The following is a 22114-nucleotide window of genomic DNA, read 5'->3' as shown; positions in this document are numbered from 1 at the left end:
CCCCAATCGGGGCCCCTACAACCGGCGCCGGCGCGCTGCAGGCCGGGAGTTGCAGTCCTCACGAGGCAGGCCCCGCCTCGACCCTGCTTGGGAGAGGAGGTTGGAGGGCCGCCCTGCCGGCCTTTGAATTTTGCCGCGAAAAGCGCGCGTGGCGGCCCCCGGCCCCGCCCCCCGCAGGACGCGGCGCCGCGTCACCCTGGTAACCGCCTCTCGGCCGCCACTGATTGGACTAGGCTCCAGGGGGCGGGAGGGGGGCGAGACGCGGCGGCGGCTGCCGGTGCTAGCGCCTGTCAGTCGGGCCGGAGCGGAGCAGCGAGCAGGATAGCCGAGCCGGTGGCTCCGCTGAGAGGCTGCGCGCGGCACCCGGGGGAGGCGAAGAGCAGGGCACGCCGCTTGTGGGGCGCGGCGCGCGGCACCCGGCCCGAGGCGAGGCGAGGCGCCGGCGCGCGCCAGGCGGCGTAAGGCTGAGGCCCCGGGAGCTCCCGCGCGCCGCCGGGGGCCATGGGCGCGTGAGAGCCCGGCGCGCGCCGCTTCTGCTGCAGCTCGAGAGCTCGAACGCCCAGTGCACCATTCTCCGGGCCGTCCCCACATCCGCCCAGCGCCACTTGGACTGGTTATTTCTCGGCGCCGAAGCCCCCGGGGCTGCACCCGAGCCTCCACCGCCCGCTGCAGCCGCCGCGGCTGCTGCTGCTCTCCGGCTTCCCCTCCCCCAACACCCGGGGCTCCGAGCAGGAGGAGGAGGGGCCGGTGCGTTCTCGCCACCGCTCTTTGCAACCTGCGGGGGCCGGTGCATGCCCGGCGAGAAGCCGGGCCGCTGCAGGTGCGTGCAGCCTCGGAGGAGACGACCTCCCCCCCCACCCTCGGGCGAAGAGAGCTGCAAGCCACGGGCAGGCGGTCGAGCGAGAGGAAGCAACAAAGACAAGCTGCAGCTGGGGCCGGCTAGAGGGGCCGCGGCCGCCGGGCTCCTGGCGCGGGCGGAGAGGGCGCCCCGGGGAGCTGCAGCCCTGATCGGGACCCGGAGGGGAGGCGCAGCGCCGCCCGCCGGACGCAGTGAGCACAGGCCCCGGCGAGGATGCGCCGCCTGAGCGCCCGAGCGGCCCGGGTGCCGGGCGGGCACGACCCCCGCTGAGCCGAAAGAACCCCCACCCCGGACTTCGGACGGCGCGGGCCGGAGCCTGGATCGACCTCACCGACACCGTCCCTTCCCACCTGGAGAGAGGCATCGGCCCCCAAGGGGGGCTTCCTCAGGCAGCCTCTGCCGCCTCTGCATGGCTACAACCCAGCAAGCAGAGAGTCGTCCCCGCTGAGACCTGGTGCCCTTCGACGGCCTGGCTGATTCGGTGAGTTCCGCGGGCTTCTAGGATGAAGCTGGGGGCACTCTCGGGTGTCGGGGCAGCCGAATTGGAAATAAAAAGGGCCTGGGCTGTGGGGGATCCTGAAGCATCCTTGTCTGCCCCTTCCCCTCCCCCCACCCCTCCGCACACAACTTGTCTAGACCGGCCTGCCTGCCAGAGTGGACATCGGGGGCCGATTGTGAGGACTCCGGCAGAGCCCTGGGTGGGGCGTTTGCCGGAGAGGAAAGGTCACCCCACCCCTAAAGCCAACAGACAAAGGTAGCAGCTCAGTCGTCTGAAAATTCCCCAGGAACTCCCGGGTCTTAGAGGGGTTAGGGCCGGCACTGGACACCTTGGGCTTCTCCCAAGTAGCCTCTGGAATCTTTCTTCAAGGGCCATCAGCTCAGAAGGGGACATGGAGTCCCGACCATGCCTGTGGCTGCGTTGGCGATTGTGCCCTCTGAGGCTAGACTATATAGCAGGGTTCACCTGGCTGCCTGCATTCCTACAAAGAACTCGCCGGGAGATCGGTTCCCCAGTGGGGTCGCCTGTGACGTCAGTGCCAGGCCTCTGACGTCACTGGGGTTGCCGTGGCAACGCGACTTGTCTTGACCCAAGGCCGGAGGGGGCGGGGTCGTGGTAACTTGGGGTGAGGCTGGATGCCTTTGGGTCCTGGAGGGGTGAAAACAGACTTCCCCCACCTGCAACTGCAGTCCTCTGACCTAAATCCACAGCGCCTTGATGGGGTGGGGGAGGGAGGCAGTGCCCGCTGTCTGTCCCTGTTAACGCTCCTCCCCCCCAAAGACAGGTGTTTAGCTTTGCCTGTATAGCCTGGCAGTGCCCTGGGGCACAGGACTCCCAAGCTGAGCAACTCTGTGCTTTCAAAAGGGATGCTTCAAAAGAGGACAGCTTCCTGACCCCAGGCTGAAGTTTCCAGGGTCCCCAGAGAGATGCGGGCCCCCAGCCTTAAATTAGACTGCTTCTGCCTAGGGAAACAGGGATGACCCCCCAACCCCCCAGCCAGGGAAGGAACCGAGAAGCTGCTGCCTGCTGCCCCTCCAATCCAGCGGTTACCCCTGCTGCTCAACCGCAAGATGACAGGACCTTGGTCAAGCCTGGACTCCTGACTGCCCCACTCTCCAGTTGGAGTTTAAGATGATTTGACAAGCACAGTGTGGTGCTCATTAAGTTGAATGGAGGGTAAGTCAGGCCCATTGGTGCCAAGGTCTGGATAAGCGTGCCCCTGCCAGGGGCCAGCCTGGACGGGGGTCGGGCAGCAGCCTTCTCTTCCCCACCACACCCCAGCCCTGGCCCTGTTCCTTGTGAAGGCCCAGAGCAGCATTTTGCTGCCGGCTCTTTGATTCCCCTTCTAAGTTCCTTCCAGCAATTGGTGCTGGTGTCGGATGTGGGTGAAACGGCTATGATCACATTTCTAGGAAAGGGTTAGAGAACTATGTCATTGCTTCAGGGGCGTGGAGTGGGGTTACAGCAGACGGGGAGTGTGTGTGAGGTCATTATGAGAAGCCAGGCCCCCGTCTCTATGCAGTGAGCACCCCCCACCCCCAGCTGTGTTCTCCTACCAGGCTCTCTAGCTAGATTAACAAGTCGATAAATATCAGTGGATCTGCGCGGGGCGGGGCGGGGGGGGGGGTGGGCTTGGCAGGGAGATATTTTCAGCTGAAACGGTGTCGTTAAACACACAGGCTTCCAAGGACAGAGCAACGGCAGATGGGGGTAGAAGTGAGAGAGGTGGGCAGAGGGGCTGTTTGTGCCGCCTCTCGAAGCTTCCCAGTTTAGAAACAAACTCAGAGTGTGTGCCAGAGACCCACAAACACAGGCAGTTGGAGGTCTTCCGTGGAGTATTTACACTTCCACAGCCAAGGCGGAGGGAGCGGCTGTCGGAATTGGGCAATTCCTTCTGTTCCCTTCCCTGGGCTTGGCAACAACACTAGGCGACAAGCAAGAGGGAATGCCAGCTTACCCGGCGTCTCCCCCTGTGCCAGGCATCTTACAGGATCTCAGTGCCTCCTTACAGTAGCTCATATGCTGTGCCATTTTACGGATGAGGAAACTGAAGCTTAAACAGAGGTGCTCAGCCAAGCAGCCACAGAGGTTCAGCTGTGAACTGCCTTGACTCCTGAGTCCCCAGGTCTTCCCACCCCACCAGCCCCTCCTCCACCCCGTTCTCTAGGTAGAGGGAAGCACCGCCACTTGTTAGCCAGGGTCCCCCTACGAGTCAGGGGCCATCGCTATGGAGGGAGTCTGGCCTCACTGATGTGTCTTCCCACACTGAAACCTGGGGACCCCCTTGGCTGGCCCTCAGCTGGTGGCGAAGACAGGATGCTGGTGGAGCAGCTTTGGCTTCCCACTCAGTCTGCTAGTCAGGAAGGGCCCTATGCAGGGGGGCCATGTGACTCTCAGGCCGGGCAGGGGAGTAGCAGAGTGTTCTGGGCCTTGGGAGTGGGCCACGTCGCAGGCCTGAGTGCTGGGGTATGCTGGATGAGGGGACGAGGTGGCCCTGGGGGTGAAGGTGGGGGTTTGTCCTAGAGACTTTAAGTGATAGGAGAGATTTAAGCTGGGGAGAGAATCCGGTGTGGGCCCCTCTGACTCGGGCAGTGACCCTGGACCTCCCTTCCAGTCCCATGCAGGGAGGGGCAGACACCTCTGAGCAGTCTCCTCTCTCAAGGTTAGCTTCCTACCTCCCCCCCACCCCGCAGTAATCCTTATCACAAGCCTTAATTCCATATAAGCTCACCCACCTCCTGTCCCTTCTGAGCTTCACAGTTGTGGACCAGGGCTGGGCTAGTCTGGGTTTCTTAACACCCAGGGGCTTGTGATTAAAAGCCAGCTTGTTGGCTGTGTGACCTTGGGTGAGTAGCTTTGCCTCTCTGAGCCTTAGTCTCCTTATCGGTGAGGAGGACAGCATCTGTGTTAAAGGATTCGCGGAGGGCTGAGGACAGGCAATGGCATATCACAAGCCTTCCATAAGTGCACACGCTCATGGCCAGTGGTAGCCTTATCCCCAGAACCCGGGCCTTGAATGGCTCTTCCAGTCCCGTTTGGAGCCAAAGATCAAAGACCCTAGGGCAGGTCAGGGACCCTTATCTTTCCAGCTGCCTGTGCTGGGTCTCCCACCCGCCTTCCCAGGGCACCCCACGTGGTGAGCACACGTGGCTCGCATCTGAGTCCCAGGGGGGCCTGGGGCCTGAGCTGGGGGCCCCCTTCCGCAATCTCCCTTCTGCCCCTTCCTCTCTCCAGCCCCTCGCAAACCAGGAGGAAGCGAGCGGAGCAGCTCATATTCATGAACCGTAATTCAATCAGGCGGAGATTCCTCTGGGCTCGGGGCGGGGGTGAGAACGGGGAGGCGCGCACAAAAGGGCCGCTTTATTACCTCCCGCGGGCCGGGAATTGCTGCGCTCCCCCGGCAGCGGCCGGAGCCGCCTTTATTGTGTTAACCCATTTGCGTGTCAAGAGCTATTGTGCGCTTTCTCTCCCGGTGCGGGGCGGGCTGTGCGCCGGCCGGTCACCTCCATGGGCGCCGCCCACCGCCCTGATTGGTTGCTAAGTGATTTGCATCCAAGGTAATCACTTTTATCTCAGAAGGATGTCGACTATAATTATAAGCTACTGACATCTTTTGAAATCTGCCTAATGACTATTTTAGTCTTGCCCGGCCTGGGGGTGGGGAGGGGGTTTCTGGAGGCTGGAGGGGGTGGGGTGGAGGGGGGGAGGTTGGAAGCCGGTTGGATTCCTCCCACCTGGACCATTTAGTTCGTTAGTTGAGAAATATCTGAATATGTACTGCGTGCCTGGAACAAAAGGCGGGTTGTGGATGTTGGGGAGTTGGGGGCGCATTCCTGGGGATGGAGTTAGTACCATTTTAGAGATGGGAAAAATAGAGGCCCTGGGGACTAGCCTCCTCCCCGGAATTATACATCCAGTAAGTGGTCAGGACCTAAGTCTATCTGACCCTTAAATTCATGTGCTGGCCACTGAAGTGAGGTGTAGACAGACATAATAATAGTAATCATTCCTGTCTGGTACCTCCCAGTGTTTATGTCATAACCTTAAGACATGCAGGTGCTGTTCCTACCCGCATTTGACCCAGGAGAAAACAGGGGCACAGAGAGGTTACATTACTGCCCAAGGTCACACAGCCAGGGAGGGGCAGAAGCATGAGGTCTGTTAACATGATAGCCAGAAGTAGGGGTGCAGCATGGGCAGTGAAAAGAGGGAGGAAGGGTAAGCGTGGGTTCCTGCTCCCCTCTCCCCTGCTCCTTTGTGGTTCCATTCAGTAAACAACGGGCATCAGCCTGGGTTGAGGGTACCCTGCCGGTCACTGTCTAGGTGGCAAAGCTCTAAGGAATCAGATGGCCGACAGCATCCATGGGGCATAAGATGAGTCTGCAACTGACTTGAATTCTGCACAGAGCCAAAGTAGGGCTGGAGGAGAGACACTGAGTGTGTGGGAAACTGCAGCTGGTCGTGGAGGGCTTTCTGATGGAAGAGGCTTCTGCTCTGGGCCCGGAGGACTGGCTGGATCTGCCCATTGTGGAGCAAATGGGGATGTCATTGGGAGGGAGTTGGAGAATGCATGGGCATGACCAGAAGGGCAGGGAGAGCTTGTAGGGGGGTGGAGGTTAAAAGGAATTAAGCTACCAGAGTGAGCAGGGCCTCAAGTGTTGAGCTAAGTACCTGGTTTGTCCAGAGGAGCAGCCAGAAGCCGGTGAAGGTGCCTGGCGGGGAGGGGTGCAGTGTGATCTGGGTGCCCTTAGGCCAGTCTGCCAGCCTTGTTGGGCTTCGCAGACTGAGATGAACCCTGGCTCCATTTTCATTGGCTATGTGTCCTCAGACAAATCACCTCACCTCTCTGGGCCTCACTTGCTTCATCAAGGGCGTAATAGCAATTTTCTCACCGGCTTGTGGGTGGGATGAAGCTGAGTGTGTGGAAAGCTTGGGGGAGCTCAGACTGAGCCTTTCAGGGCTAGGGCTAGGTGGGCTCAGGCCCAGGCCCCAGGCAGTCCTCCTGGCCCCACAGCAAACCAGCACCCCGTCCGCAGCAGCTGTTTGGGGCCCTGGGAGCCCCTGCCATTGTGCAGAGGGCACTGGGGACAAAGGCCCGGGGGGTCAGGGGGTAAGGCCGGGGCTGGCTGTGAACAGGCTCCTGCGGATGCGGACTTAATGACTCAGGACTTAATGACCTGGAGTCTGTGGGGCGGGGCCTCCCTTGGAGGAGGAGGAGGGAGATCCAGCCACCAGCTGTCGGCTTCAGGATTCGCTGCCAAGGCAGGGGCAGCTGCCCCGCAGAGTCCAGGCCTGAGCTTGCAACTGGGAGAAGCCGAGGTGGCAGGGCCTCCTGGCTTGCAGTCCTCAGGCCTGAACTGGCGGCTCGGCTTTCCCCGTCAGCTCCCACATGACCTCAGTCTCCTCATCTGTCAGGTGGGCCAGAGGTCCACTTCGGAGGACAGCTGTGCGGCTTGGCAGGAACCGACAGCAAGTGGGCAGTAAACAGGAACTGCTATTTTGGCTTTTTACTCATCCGTTCATTCAGGGAGATTCACTGCTCTGTGCTAGGCTGCCTGCCAGGAGCTGGGGATGCACAGATGAAAAAGCCTAGTTGCCTTGAAAGGTGGTGAGGTCTCAGACACACACCATCCCAGTACAGTGGGTGGATCGCCATAATACAGGAATTCATGGTGTGCAGGCACTGTGCCAGGAGCAAGGTGACAACAGAGAACAAGGCAGATAGAGCCCCTGCCCTCTGGGGCCCTCAGCCTTCCAAAGCCCACTAGGAAATGAGAGATGGAAATAACTACTTCCAGCTTTAGTAGCCAGGGAGGCTCCCTGGAGGAGGAGGTACTCTCTGTTGCTAGCTTCGGGGACTTCTGTCTAAACACTTCACCGATTACGGGGATCATAGGACCCTGCTGGCCATCTGTTTGCCAGACAGAGCTTTCCACTTTGGCATTTTAATCCTCTTATGGTTCCAGGAAGGGTGTTTTGGTCCCTGGGTGTGTAGGTGAAGGCGCTGAGGCTCAGCAAGGTGAAGCAACCTCCCAGGACCACATGGCAGGTCAACAGACTCCCCTTCGTTAGCCACACAAGCTTTTTTATTTGTATTAAGTCTATTTTGGGGGGAAACTGCTCTGGATCCTCCTTGCTGTGTGCGTGCTTTCCCTGGTTGCGGCAAGCAGGGACTGCTTTCTGTTGCGGTGTGCAGGCTTTTCACTGTGGTGGTTTCTCTTGTTGTGGAGCATGGGCTCTACAGTGTGCAGGCTTGAATAGTTGTGGCACCTGGGCTGAGTTGCCTTATGGCATGTGAAATCTTCCCAGACCAGGGATCGAACCTGTGTCCCCTGCATAGACAGGCGGATTCTTATCCACTGGACCGTAAGGGAAGTCAGGTCGGCACAAGCTTTTACTAGTCCCCTGCTTGTGAGGGCCCTGGGCTGAGTGGGGCTGTCATGAGAGGGTCCTTGGGATCCTATTGGATCCCTTGGAAATGCAGTTCCGGGCCAGCTGTTGCTTTTATGGGCTCATGACCTTGAGCAAGTGACCTTCCAGCCTGGCCTCAGCTGTGTCCTCTGTAAAATGTCAAGGATGGCAGGTCCGTGGCAGGTCTGGCTTGCCTTAGACTGCTGTGCCCTTGGCAGACATCGCCAATCAATTGCTGCCCTCTTTCCCCCCACTGAGTTCTTCCCCTGACCTTGGGTTCTTGCCAAGGCTCAGGGCAGGCTGCACCAGTCAATCAGCAGGGGCCTATGAGCTGAATGAAGGCCGCTTGCCTGCCTGGCCTCCGTGAGCTCGAGGGGTCCCTTCCACCCATCTCTGCAGGGTTGAGAGGACCAGGGTATCAGAGCGAGGGATTTCTGGGGGAGTCTCCTGAGGATGTGGGTGGTTCTGCAACCATGAGGGCTGTGGAGGTGTGAGTCTGTCTCTTCAGCTTCCAGAGAGACCCACGTCCCTGTCTGCACATCCCAGCACACGCTCAGCGTGGAGTGTTCGAGCAGATTCAGGATGCTTTCAGTCTGGATAATAATAATGGCATTTATTGAGCTCTTCCCGAGAGTCAGGTCCTTCCTGGGCATCCTCTCATTCATCATTCCTCAGAAGCACCCACAGCGTACCTCTCAGCAGTCTTAGGAAGAAGTCTTAACCCATTTTAGACATGCAGAAACCGAGATGAAGAGCCAGTGAGTAGAGTAGGGTTATGCACCTGCTGAGTGGCTGAGCTGGCATCATCCTGATCCAGGTCTGGAAGTCCACAGCCTGGTGCTGACCAGGCAGCCTTCCTGGAGGAGGTGTCGTGAAAGGCCAGAGCCTTAAAGGTCAGTGGACTTCTGACTGGCAGAGCTAGGCCTTCTGGGCAAGGGAAGGGGTCTTTTGGGGTGGAGAGAACAGCATGAGAAGCAGCTCAGAGGCTACAGGCAGGAGTGTTTAGGTTGCGGGACTAGGTTATGGCTGGAGGTGACTGGAATGTCCGTGGGGAGGGGACTGTGGTGGCCTTGGCATTTAGACTTGGCCCTCCCATAGTCAGGAACGATGGCAACTCTTGGAGCAGAGGAAATGACCCAGTCCTAAGTTTATTTATTTAGCACCTCCACGAACCCTGGGTGAGGTCAGCCGGTGCTTGGGGCTACCTCTGGTCAGCTGGAAACTTTAGCCTAGATCGTTGCCTGGCACATAGTAGGGAGGCATCCAAGAAATGTCTGTTGAATGAATCAATGAATGAAAATGCTTGCCGTATGGAAACACTCATAGCTAGCCTCCCCAGCTGCAAGGGGGAGAGAGGCCAAGTCCCTCTCTCCAGGAAAAGCTGAACACCAGGTCTGGGGGCAAGTACCTGGGGTGGGGGCTTCCTATCCTCCCCGACCCTGCTGCCTGTCCCCAGAGCCCTCTGAGACCTTCCCGCCTGGCTGTCCGCTCTTTTCACCGCCAGGCGTGGCAGGCAGCCCGGACCCAGCGCTTATGGGGGGATAAAAGATGAAGGTTCATGACCATTTTTTAACTCAATAAAGGGAGAGACAAGCTGCAGGCTGCAGGCCGGAGATATAATTAGTTCGCAGCAGTGGCGCTTTCTTGATTTAGCTTCTAAGAGAACAAGACAAGGATGTTATACCCAATTAGCAGTAACATCCAGTCGGAGCCTCAATAGGTGAGATAACAAGCTATTTTTATGACTTTTCTTTTCCAGCTTGGATGGGGCGGGGAGGTGGGGGAAAGGGGGTATTGGGGCCTTACTTCTTTTCATCAGGGAACAATTATGAGTGAATGCAGGATTTCCCCAAGCCAAATGATGCATTTGTTAACCCAAATAAGCAGGCATGCTGGCGAGGCAGCTGGGACAGCAGGCTGGCATTTGGAGGCCGGCACTGGTGGAAGGGGTGCAGGCCCCTTACCCCCATTTTGGAAGCCCCTGGAAGAAGCTCTGCATGCAGAGAGCCCCTAGGTGTGTCAAGGGGGAGCACAGGCCCTGGAGATGTTCTGAGTGACTGCCTTGATTTTCCTACCTGCTTCAAAGAGGTACAAGAAGCCGGCACCAGGTCCCCTGGGGGTGAGGATGGAGCCAGTTCTGGCCCTTGGCACCTCTTCCTGGCACCACTCGAGACCCTCTCTGCCAACTGGGCCAGAGGTCCTGGCTCCTCAGCCTTGAACCTGGCGTTGCATTCTGCCCGCTAGACCTCCATTACGGCTTGCACTACCCGACCACCCTCCCACCTGTCCTGGGTCCCAGCCCCAGTGTCTGGCAGGGTCTTGAGGGATAATTACCTGCACTGTCTCCATCCTCATTACCCCCGCAGCCGGGGCACCCAGCACTGGCCAAATCTCTGCTGGGCAGGGAGTCCCTGCCAAGCCCCACCCCGGTTTCCTGGCCACACTCCGGCTCCTGGCGAGGGCTGGGGGATGCCCAGAGAGGGAGCTGGCATGGCCGTCTCAACACCCCGTCAGCTCGGGCCTCAAGCCCAGAGCAGGTTCCCGGGCCTCCGCGCTGTCTTGCAGAATGTGGCCCCGCCCCTGCCCCAAGTCCCATCTCCCCGGCAGTGTGGAGCCCCACGCTCGTGGCTCACACAACTGACAAATCCAGCCATGCAAAGTGGGAGTTTAATTGCAAACAGTTTTTATGGATCATGGGCCCATCTGTGCCACCATATGCAAAAGGAGAGAAAAAAAAAAAAAATCCCTGTTTAAAAAAAAAAGTGTTTCTCCCTGTCCCATCCCCCAAACAGACTCCGAAAGAAACAGTCGCTAGGGTTTTTCTGGCTGCAGGCAAGCATGGAACTGGGACCCACTGTGGGCCTGGCAAAGTCAGGGGTTGGGGCAGGGCAGGGGTGAGCTGACCCCTGGGGCCTGACTGCTAAGAGGAGGCCGCAGTGTAGGGGGGTCCTCAGTAAACTGCCGGAAGTTCCTGAACCCACTGGGTTTTCTCTGGGCGCTGGGCCTTTGCATGTGCCATGGAGCTGTCCAAGTATCTACTGTTCTTTTTCCAGCCACCCCGAGAATGCTACTTGCAGAGCAGGACTTGGCACAGAGTGGGCTGTATGTAGTGTCGATATAAATGTGGGCCTGAGTGGGGCTTATGGATGAGGCACCTCTTCTTCCATTTCTCGCCCAGGAGATATAGCTGCAGGAATTCATTTCCCCCAGGTCGCCCAGGCCTCACAGACTTCCCCTCTTCCCAGTGGTCCCGGTTTCCTGGCCTCCTGCCCTGGTACCCAGCCTGGCTGGGCAGATGAGGCCTCTCCAGGGAGTCAGCAGACCTCAGGAAAGGCTGGGTGGGCTTGGTCGTCTGAGGGCATTCGCCCCTGGGGCAGCCTGCCAGGGTCCTATCACTGCACCACCTCATCCCAACTAGGGGACATCAGATTGTTGCTTCTTCCTCTCTGTGCCTCAGTTTTCCCGTCTGTAAAATGGGAGTAAGAAATGGATGCGATACTGCATATGAAAAGCCTCTATATCTGTCATCTCTCTTGACCCAGGGAGGGTCTTTGTTCACTGATGTATTCCCAAGTTCCTAAGCAGGACACTCGACATTTAGTCAGTGAGTGAATGAGTCAGTGAATGAATGAACGCATGTGTGAGCAAGATATTTGGAAGACTCTCTGGGGGAGGGAAAGAAACACAGGCTCCCGGCCTGCCAGAAACTTAAGGGTTTTTACACCCTTTTTTTGACATCTAGAAACCACTCTGCAAACTATGGGGGTGATGAGTTCCATTCTACTGTTGGGGAAAACTGAGGCTCAGAGCGAGCCAGGGACTCTCCCAAGGTTATGCAGCTGAAAAGAGGCCTGAGGGGGAACCAGAACCCTGATCTGACCATGTCTTGGACTTTCACATTGTAGGTAAGGACGCTTAAGCCCAGAGTGGGCAAGGAGTTCAGCCAAGGCCACACAGCAAACAGCAGGCAGTGTTTGTGGGGTCCTGCCTAGTCCCTTGTAAGCTGAGGCAACTCAGCCTTTCTAGCCTCAGACCTAGAGGAGCCCTCGTGCCCCTCCCTTCCCCCCTGCCCCCCCATCTCCTGGGTCTGCCCTGGCAGCTCCAGGCCTCATGCTGGGGCGCTGATGCCCAAGGCCTCATGCTTGGTGCAGCCCTCCTGCAACAGGTGATGGGGAAAGTGGGACCTCGTGGGCAAGCATGGATCAGCCAGGCCCCTGGCAGGAGCCCAGGCCAGACACCAGGCAGCCCAGTCCCCGCCCAGCAGTGATCACCAGCTCCCGTTGTAATCATTAAAACTATTAGAAGGAAACGTTCGCTTGAAGCAAATGTCAGGCGCCGAGTTGTGCTTTGTAAACGCTCACAATTAATGCCAATCAGGCCCGGAAAAAAGCCGGCCCGGAATCCTGTCTGTTTCGTCTCATTTGTCAGCTGGTGCCGCTCAGTGTTGCACATTTTCATACAATTGCTATAAACATAAAAGGGAAACTCCACAGTGTTCCCGGGCGCCCGGATGGTGCGCGCTGGCTTAATTACTTGGGACTCGGCTGTTCACTTGGCTGCCCTGCGCTGGTGGGAGGGAGAAGGGGGAACTTTGTGCATTAGGGTGAGGGCTCCAGGGGGTCAGCCAGGGAGTTGGGTCCGGCTCCAGGCCCGGGTCTCCGGCCCTGCCCTCCACAGGCAGAGAATGACTGTGAAGCAAGAAGAAAAAAAAAAAAATCCTGCTAAAATTGATGTGCAAAGTCCTCAAGAAGAAAAGAGGGGCTCAGTGCCCACCCCACTTTGGCTGGGAGCCCCGATTCCACCTCCTAGGATGATGTGTCAGGTATAACGTTCATTGCCCGCCCACAGCATGCCAGGCCCTGAGCCACTTGCCAACTGGGCCTCAGTTTCCCTATCTGATTTGGGAGTCATAGCCCAGTAGGTCAGGATTTCAAGCTTGCTGGGGCCAGGCTATGGTCTGTAGGCACGAAGCAGGCTTTTTTTTTGGTGGGGGTGGGGGTTGGAATGGGCTACTCTGGGTCTTAGTTGTGGCATTGTGGCATCTTTAGTTGTGGAATATGGGATTTAGTTCCCTGACCAGGGATTGAACCTGACCCCCCTGCATTGGGAGCACAGAGTTTAGCCACTGGCCCACCAGGGAGGTCCCAAAGCAGGCTTTTTCTCGTTTAGTTCTTGCTGTTCAGTCGTTTAGTCATGTCCAACTGTTTGTGACCCCAGGGACTGAAGCATGCCAGGCTTCCCTGTCCTTCACTATCTTTCACAGTTTACTCAAACTCATGTCCATTGAGTCAATGACATCATCACAGGAACCTCTTGAGGGCAGGCAGCTCTTAGCAACAGGAAGCATGAGGCTCAGAGTCTCGCAGCCAGGGTCACTGGCCTGTGGAGCCCACCCTGGTATGCCCTTCCAGAATAGCTGGAGGGTCAAAAAGAGATGATGGAACTAAAAGTCCCAGCACACAGTAGTTGTTTTCATAAGCAGTGGCTGTTGTTATTCTGCTGCCTGAAGATGGGCCAGAGGCAGTCAGGGATTCCGGCTGGAGCCTGAGGGTCAGCACCAACACACGTGGACCTTTGCTGGGAGGAGAGGAGAGGAGGGGAGTGGTCTATGGGGAGGGGGAAGCTGCCTGCTCCCCCCACCCCTAATTGCCTCTAATCTGTGTCTGAGGTGCTGGGTCCACGCCAGGCTCGCATTCCTAACCAAACCCTCCACCCCCAAGACGGTGGGTGGGTTGTCGTCATTGCCCCCATTGTACAGATGAGAAAACCGAGGACCAAACTGATGTAGAGCTGCAGAGCAAGAAGGTGGGGAAGCTGGAGCCACATTCAGGTTCAGTTGCTCCAAAGCCATTTTCCTCCTGTCTAGCCCCATCCTCGCTGTGGCCTGGATGGAGGCCTGGCCAGCTCTACAAATCCACCCTTTTGAGCTTTCTAGTTCTCTGTGGATGGGGTCTTCTGAGGCCAGGCTGGCTTCACAAGGACACGCCGGCCTTTGTGTCCGGCTCGGGCCAGGCGGAGCAACCAGGGGAGTGGGGCGAGGGCGGTGCAGCCCAGCCGGCCAGGGACAAATGTTTAGAGCAGGAACAGAGGCCCCTTTGTGCGGAACTCAGTGGGGGCGGGGGTGCTGCCAGCTGCCACCCTGTGTGACCAGGGAGGCCTGAGCCCTCCACAGAGGCCTGCAGCCACCCCAGCGGACTGGCCGGGGAGCCTGCCATCTCCCTGCCACCTCCTTCTGCCATTATTTGCCTTCCTCTTGTTTCCTGGGAACCCCTGGCTGCTAGAGAAGCCAAGGTCAGCCACTAACCTGGTTTGCCATGGGCCAGTATGTGCCAGCAACAGGCAAGACAGTCCACCAGTCCTGCAGGTCAAGGGCAGTAGTCCCAGGTTACAGGTGAAGACACTGGGGCTCAGGATAGGCGACTCGCCTTAGTCACACAGCTGGTCCTGGGGCCAGTATTGGGCTGACTTCAATGCCTTGTCTTCCCCTGGAGTTGCCCTGTGTGCCCTGGGTCCAGGGCTGCAATTTGAGATGTTGCCTCAGTTGCCAGGGTGGCCTGAGAAAGGCTGCCGGCTGTCTCTGTTGCCTGGGCAACAGGGTACCAGGCATCCATCCATCTCTCCATCCTGGCCAGGGTCTGGGTTAGTGGCTGCAGCTTTAAGTGGAGACCAAGCCCAGGAACCTGTTGAGTGTTGTCCTACCCATTAAACCTTCTCTGAGCTTCCCTTCCCTTAGCTTAAAAATGAGAATGAAATAGAATCTAGCCTCGGGAGCATCAGGGATCTGGGCCGGGGAGGGGGCAGCTAACATGCTGAGCTCAGTTACCTGCATGCACCAGGCTGCACAGAGGTGGCCTGGGGTCTCTGGGCATCCTTTACCACCTCCTGGGAGAGGTGAGAGGGCAAGGGAGTGGGTGGGCGACAGGGATGTGAGGGTAACTCTTAGGAACACAAGCACGTGACGGGTTAGCTCACTGGGTCCCTGCCGTAGCCCCATTTTGCAGGTGAGCAAACTGAGGCTCAGATCACTCTGAAGTGGCCAGTCAAGGGTCCCAGGGCCCTAAGGAGCCCAGGAACACAGGGAAGGTGGCTTCCCAGAAACCCCAACTCTTAGTGGCTTCCTGGCCTCCCCCCAGCCTGCTGGACAGGTGCCCACTGCAGCCACTGAGCAAGTCCTGTCTGCCAGCCCAGCCTGTGGGAGGCCCAGCCACCCTCAAGGCCACGTGGCTTCCCTTGGCACATTCCAGGAACCTGGGACCAGCTCGCACCCGCCAGGCCACACCCTGCTCTGTGCCTTTGCTCAGACTCGGGTGCCTACGTCGAGCACCTTCCCCACCCCACGTTCATGTGGGCAGTCACGCGCCTTCTCTGCATGAGTGACTCCAACTCTTCTCTCCCCTAGAGGGACTTCGAGTCCCTCCCCTGGGCCCTGTACCCGACTCACCGATGCCAGAGCCCCGAACCTCTTTCTCTTCACTCTTGATCCACAGTGTGGCGCATAGTAGGCCTTCAGTGACGTCTAAACAGACGCAGCCCTGGCCGTCAGGCTCCGGGCCCCTGCCTGGCCTCGTGGCAGAAACAGATACAAGCAGATGGATGACGAGGCTGCGTTTCTGAGGCTGGGGTCAAGTGCAGGACACCCGGGGATCAGGCAGGGCTCACCCCAGGTCTCCCTCCTCCACCCAGGGGAGCGAACACTTCTGAGCTCTTGCGATGCTTCCTCCTGAAAGCTCAGCCACCTCGGTTTAATCCTCCCAGGGGAAGACAGGGAGTTTATGGATGAGACAGGAGGCTCCAGGCTCCAGAAGCAGGTGCGGGCTGAGGTCACACACCTTCTGTGGGCAGAGCCTCTGTTATAGCCTTGGACCATCCGACCCCAAACCCGGTGCCCTCCCCAGCCCCCCACTGGGTGGAAAACTCCGGTGCCCGCGGGGGCCAGCCAGGTGACACAATGAGCAAAGCAGCCACCACTGGGTCTTGTGGGAATGTGGGCTCCAGAGCTGCCAGTTCTCGTTAGTTTTCAAGAGAAACCAGACGACAGGAATTTTGGGTGGAATTTTAGTTCTTCTTTTCAATATTGGCAACCACATCACAGTTTCCTTTTACTGCAGCCAACAGGGCAAAGAAAAAGATGTTTGTGGGTGGCATTTACACCCTTCAGTGATACAATGTCATCTGGGTGGGGGGCTGATGGGGGTCCTAGGGTGTTCCGTACTCCCTATCCACACCCCTGCCCAGCAAGAGCCCCCCCAGAACCCAGCGGCAGCTCCACGTGCCCCTGAAGACACCCCCAGCTGCCGCCTTCACCGCCAGAGGCAGGAGGCAGGGCCCCAGCCCCACGAGGGCACCACCCAAATAGCTATAATCAGCAGCCTCGCCAAGACTTCAAACTCACCCAATTATCCTGCGAGGGAAAAAAAAACACAAAATGAAAACAAATTAACATGTTTGCATAGAAGCTGCTGCAGCAACACACACAGCCGTGCACACACACATGCTGGCGCCTGCCCCAGCGAGGCTGGGAGACGCTGCCCCTCCCCAGGCCCGGCACCCACCTGGCTGGGCTGGACTGGGCCAGACTGGGCCACTGCCCGGGGCCAACACGTGCCCTTGGCCCGACAACTCGATTGTCCCCAAACCTGGCTGGGCGCTGAGTCCACCAGCTTTCTCTGTCTTTACTTTTTTTCCTCTTTTCCAATTTAATAAACACGTGAAATTCAATGTATGCCAAAATTCAGCCTCATGAAACTTGAAGCCTGTTCTTCAGATGGGGATACTGAAGCAAGAGAGGCTAGCTGACCTGCTCGAGGCTGCACAGCCGGTGAGTGGAAGAGCTGGGCTTTGGACCTAGACCGATCAGCTCTGGCGCCCTTGCTGTAACCAGCACACCTTCTCTGTGGCTTCCTCCTGTCTGCGGGTCACATGTCAGACGCCTCAGCCTGCTGGCCTCCAAGGCCCCACCCTCCCGTCCCTCCAACCTGGGTGCATTTTCCCCTGTGTGCTGTCTCCTGCCGAGGGCTGTGGCTGTGGTGGTCATGATGGCAGAGCCAAATGGATCAATCCCTGATCCATCAGTTTCTTGCTGGATGGCTTTGGCCAAGGGGCTTTCCTGCTCTGTGCCTCAGTTTCCCCTCCTGGAAGATTGGGATGATGATAGTCCCTTCCTCAGGGAGATGAGGAGATTCAGTGAGTGAATGCCTGCAAAGTCCTACCTCTGGCATCTGCCCGTGGGATGGGGTCCCCTCCTGGCCCCACACCATTCATCTGGCTCTTCAGAGGAGCCCCAGTTGGGTGCCTCTGGGCTCCAAGCTAGACGCTGCACCCCCCGAAGCCCACAATCAAGGGGGCCCAGAGGCCTCTCTCTTCTAGGAAGCTGCTCGTCCCGGGAAACAACCCCTCTTGTCTGGGTTCCCTCGAGGCTCTGTCTGATCTGGGGATGGGGTTGCTGGGCACGTGCCTGATCGCTGCTGCTGTTTCTGATTCTTCTCCAGGTCCCTGCAGCCTGGCGCACTGCCAGTGCTCAGGCAGTTTCTGTCAGTGGAAGATTTAGTCCCCTCGACCTGAACCTGTGCACACTGAGCGCTTGTCCCTGGGAGCTGATGGAGAAGCAGTGCTGGAAGGACTTGGGGTTTAAGATCTTGGATCCCAGGGCCCCAAGACCAGGGCTGCGGACGCCTCCCAGCCCCCTCCCCCTGCCCTGCAAGACCGCAGACAGACCCCTTCCCCTCCCCAAGCCCCTTGCGGTCGTCTCTGGCCCATGACTGTGAGAGCTGGGGCTGGACATTGCCACACAGTGGGCTCCCAGTGGGCGGTAGATTTGAAGTTGCTGAGCGGGCAGCAGAGTTACCACTGCCCCCGAGTGAGTGACACGCCGATGACACACACATCACGCGACTTGGTCCTCACCATGACGGGATGAGGAAGGGGAGGTTTTAGCCCCATTTTACAGATGGAGAAACTGAGGCCCCAGGGGGTTCAGTGAGACTCGAGAGAGCCGTCCTGGCAAGTGGCAGAGCTGGGGTTCAAACGGAGCGGCTCTGGGTCGTGCTTTAGACGCCGTGCTGTTTGGTCCCTCCTGGATGCTGCTGGTCTGGAGCTGAAGGGGGATGTGCCTCGCAGGCCTGGACAGTGGGGACCGGCAGGGTGCTGTCCTGGTGGTGGTGGTGGTAGAGGGTTAACTCCATTGGCCTCAGGATGGCCCCTCCGGCATCAGCTTAGGCCTACAGTCAGGGCCAGGGTGCCCCCCCTTCCGGGGGACAGTGACCTAGTGCCCACCCCAGGAATGGCTGGTGCCCACCTGGAATCCCAGCCCTCCCTTGGCACAGCCCCATCACCAGGCTTCACACCCCGACCTTGCCATGTAGCCTTGGAGGAGCCCTCGCCCTCTGTCCCCCTGGGAGAATGGGAGGCATGGCTGCCTCTCAGGATGAAACGTGGCTCCAGCGCATCGTCGCTGCTGGAGGAAGCAGCCCTCCCCTCCATCCAGAGCCTTCCCTTGCACCTCATCCTTGGGACAAGGCTGGCGTGGCCTTCAGCTGATTCTCTGCTTACCCTCCTGCACTGATGAACACCGGCTTAGTTCTGTGGGGGCCTGGGTATTCCAGATGTGTGGAGGGGCCTGTTGGATGGAAGTGGTCAACTCTGCAGTGAAATGATGGTGGGGGAGACTCCTGGGGCCAGAGCAGACGACTGGAGAGGAGCTGGGGGGAGCCGTGAGCCCTGGGTCTGCAAGGAGTGGTCAGGAAAGAAGGGCTGCAGCGTATGGTCTGTCTGTTCAGTGTGGATTTGTTGACTATCTGCTATGTGCCTGACCTCGGAGTGGACTAGAAAGGGGTGTATGAGTCCCCAGTCTTGGCCACCTCCCTGTTGTGCACCTCTGGGCAAGCCAGGCAGTCTCTCTGGACCCAGCTTCCTCGCGGGGGGCTGTGGAGAGGGTCAAGGTAGGGTGACATTCAGCACAAGGTGGGTGAGAGCCAGGGAATCATACATTTGGAGGTCCAGACCCCCACCCCACCTCTTGGGGGTTGGTGGAAGCCACTTCCGTGGCTGTGGCAGGGGGCATAGCCCTTGACCCTGAGGGCAGAAGCCCGGAGCCAGTGGGGTTCACGAAGTGGGGAGAAAGTTTTTTCCTCCCCCACGATAGAAGTAACATCCCTCTTTTAGTCATTTTGTCATTTGGAAATGAGTCTGATGAAGAGAAATTTGACCATCACCCAGCTGCCCAGAGCTGGGGACTTGGTCTCACACTGGGGTGTAACGCCCGTGGGGAGGGCCTGACTTTGCATGGCGTGAATGGCGTCCCAGTCCAGCTGGGCTCACAAGAGTAGGTGCGCAGACACGGCCTCAGCAGTCCTGGGCCCTGCACCGATCAGCACGTTCCGGCCTCCGGCTTCTGGAGCCGCCCGCCTGCCCAGCAGCCCATTGTCTGGTGCTGGGGGGCTCGGAGCAGCCGTTGTTCTGCACACATCTGATCCCGTCTTTTCCACATCAGATCATTTGTAACCGTCACCAGGCAATCGGCCCCGTCGCTGATTCAATCTCGGCTTTGTGCTGTCACAGCCGTTTTTCTGCGCCGGGCTGATTTTGAAAGGAGGCCCATCTTCTGGGCCTGCTTTTCAGAAGCCGGGGGAGGCAGGGAGGGTCTTTGTGTGTGTGTGTGTATGTTCATGCCCCCCCCCACACACACACACAACATGTGCATAAACACACAAACCTCTGCCTCTCATCACTGAGAGTCGGATTTGAAATGAGGTAGGGGGACGAGGGCCCCAGGCTGACCCCCCCACCCCTGCCACCTGCTACCCTGAGCACCTAGTGTGTGCCCCCCTGTGCAAACCCAGAAGAGCCTGTGAACCAGTAGGGGAGACAGATGTTAAAGTATTCATCAATAAGATCATTTCAAAGTGGCCATGGCAGTGAAAGACCTACAGCAGTGACAGGATAGTGGTGGAGCCAGAGCGTTGCCAGCTTAGACCGAGTGGTCAAGGAGGGCCTCTTGGAGGAGGTGACGTTTGAGTTGAGGTTTGAATGAGGGGTTGGAGCTGGTCCAGTGAGTGCCACCCCAGCTGAGCTCTACATGTGAAATCTTCCCCAAATTTCAAAGACATGTTACCAAAAAAACCCATAAAATATCTCATTAGTCAGTTTTGAATATTGGTTATATGTTGAAGTGATACTATTTTGGATATATTGGATTAAAGGCAATATTTTATTGAACATAATTCCCCCTGTGGGTACTCGAAAGTTTATAATGACATATTTCTATTGGAGAGTCTTGGCTCTGGAACAAGGGTCCCCAACCTCCAGGCCACAGATCGGTACTCCCTGTCAGATCAGCGGCAGCATTAGATTAGAAATAAAGTGCACGATAAATATAATGTGCTTGAATCACCCCCCAAACCATCTCCCACAGTCCTTGGGAAAATTGTCTCCCATGAAACTGCACCCTGGTGCCGAAAAGGTTGAGGACCGCTGCTCTAGAGTATTTACATAGAAACTAAATGGTTATTGCAAAGGCCCGGGGGTGAGACCAAGGTTGGCCTCTTAGAGGAACAGGTGAGCCAGGGGAGTGGGGAAGGGGTCCGTGCAGGGCCTCAGAGGATACTGTCAAAGATGCCTTGAGGCCAGTGGGGGAGTTCTGAGTGGGAAAGGCGGTGATGTCCACAGGAAGGCTCCGCCTGGCCCCTGCAGGGCGTAGCGTGGCCTGAGGGGCGGCCTGGAGGTCATGGGCCGCACGGTGGGAGAGGAGTTTCTTTCTGTTTGTTTTTGCTCATAATTGTACTTACTTTGTCTGCGCTGGGTCTCCGTCGCTGTGGGCTTGTCTCCATCTGCTGTGGGCAGGCTTCTCATCGTGGTGGTGTCTCTTGTTGCAGAGCAGGGCTCTGGGGTGCGTGGGCTCCAGTGGCTGTGGCTCCCTGGCTCAGCCGCTCCACGGCATGTGGGATCTTCCCAGATCAGGGGTCGAACCCATGTCTCCTGCATTGCCAGGCGGATTCTTTTACCACTGAGCCACCAGGGAAGCCCAGGGGCTTCTTACAGAAGAGTCGTTGACAGGACCTGCTGGAAGGTTGGCTGGACCAGATATGCTTCCCTGCTTCCCGATGCTAAAGCTTACGGTGTCCGTTTGTCTGTCCCTCCACTCCTGGATTTCAAAGCTTCCGGGCCTTTCTCTCCTCCTGCTTCTCCCCCACCCCACCACCTCTACCCTCCATGGCCACTGCCCCCCTGAGCAGCTGCTCCCTGTCGAGTCTGTGAATTTACAGAGCACCCCAGCTTTGTCTCCAGGTGGTCAGTGGTTGAAATCCCTTTTGAAAATTTTCCTTTTTTAAAAAAAAAAAAAATTATTTGGCTGTGCCAGGTGTTAGTTGTGGCATGTGGGATCTAGTTCCCCGACCTGGGATTGAATGTGGGCCTCCTGCATTTGGGAGCACAGGATCTTAGCCACTGGACCACCAGGGAAGTCCCTGAAAAGTTATTTTAAAAAAAACAGAAATGATGGCCTATTTACCATAGAAAAATGAATGAATACAGGAGAAGCACAAAGAGGAAAAATCAGAGTCCCCGGGGGTGGGGGGGCACTGTGGCACAGCTAGGACTGGAACCCAGGGGGTCTGGTCACTGCACCCCAGCACGAAAATCCAGGCACCCTGTGGCCAGAGGACACGGAGGGAGCTCCCCGACCTGAGCGGGGCTTGGGGACACCGCATGCCCAGCCTCCCTCACAGAGAGGCTGGAATGGGAGACCTGGCCCATATAGGGGTGGGGTTTGCCACTTGGGGGTAATACATTTACGTCTGTGCCCAAGTGCCCTGGCCTGTTTCCCCACCCCTCTCTGGATGGCTGTACTCATCTCTGCCCCAGTCTGACCCCTAGAAGCATCTGTTGATCCTTGGCTTAAAGACTAGCCCTCAATGGCCACGTTTGATTCCCTACCATTCTTCCCCTCCCCCCAGGGTCTAATCCAAATGCCTTCCCCCCCCCCACCCCCCACAGGCCCACCTCTTCCAGCCCCTCCCGAGGAGGCTCGGGCCGCTTACCCTCATGGGTACACAGACCACGCACCAACATAGTCGGCTCTCTCCTGCTCCCGGGCCTGGGGTGGGCTAAATGAGGTGATGTCTGTAAAGTGCTGAGCCCATGGGAACACTAAACTAAAAACAAGCTCCTATTACTGCTCGGCATATTAGACTTTCTCCTTCCCTGTTGCTGGGTTAACCCTGAACTATGGATGCAGGGCCCTGGAGCAAGGGGAGGATGGCTGGGCGCACCCAGCCCATCTTGGCTCTGCACTGGGTCCTCCTCCTTCCAGACCCGTTATCCCTAGAGTCATCTGGTTACCTGTTGCTCCT

The 22114-nt window shown here is 57.9% G+C and overlaps 1 protein-coding gene across 3 annotated transcripts in view; it reads left to right on the top strand.

The window, feature by feature from the left end:
* The first annotated feature begins 300 nt into the window (after positions 1 to 300).
* The window catches only part of FAM222A (family with sequence similarity 222 member A), a 60782-nt gene continuing 38968 nt past the window's right edge, over positions 301 to 22114 (top strand). For 2 of the 3 annotated variants that reach the window (XM_070475429.1, XM_070475424.1), the window contains exon 1: positions 301 to 1340. The gene's annotated coding sequence lies outside the window, so the exon portion shown is untranslated. Of the gene's footprint in view, positions 1341 to 2324; positions 2535 to 22114 lie in introns of all 3 variants that reach the window. The other variant, XM_070475426.1, reaches the window with a different exon arrangement.

This window comes from Odocoileus virginianus, chromosome 12 (assembly GCF_023699985.2).
Source record: "Odocoileus virginianus isolate 20LAN1187 ecotype Illinois chromosome 12, Ovbor_1.2, whole genome shotgun sequence".
NCBI lineage: Eukaryota > Metazoa > Chordata > Mammalia > Artiodactyla > Cervidae > Odocoileus > Odocoileus virginianus.
This window is presented reverse-complemented; position numbering and strand designations above follow the sequence as displayed.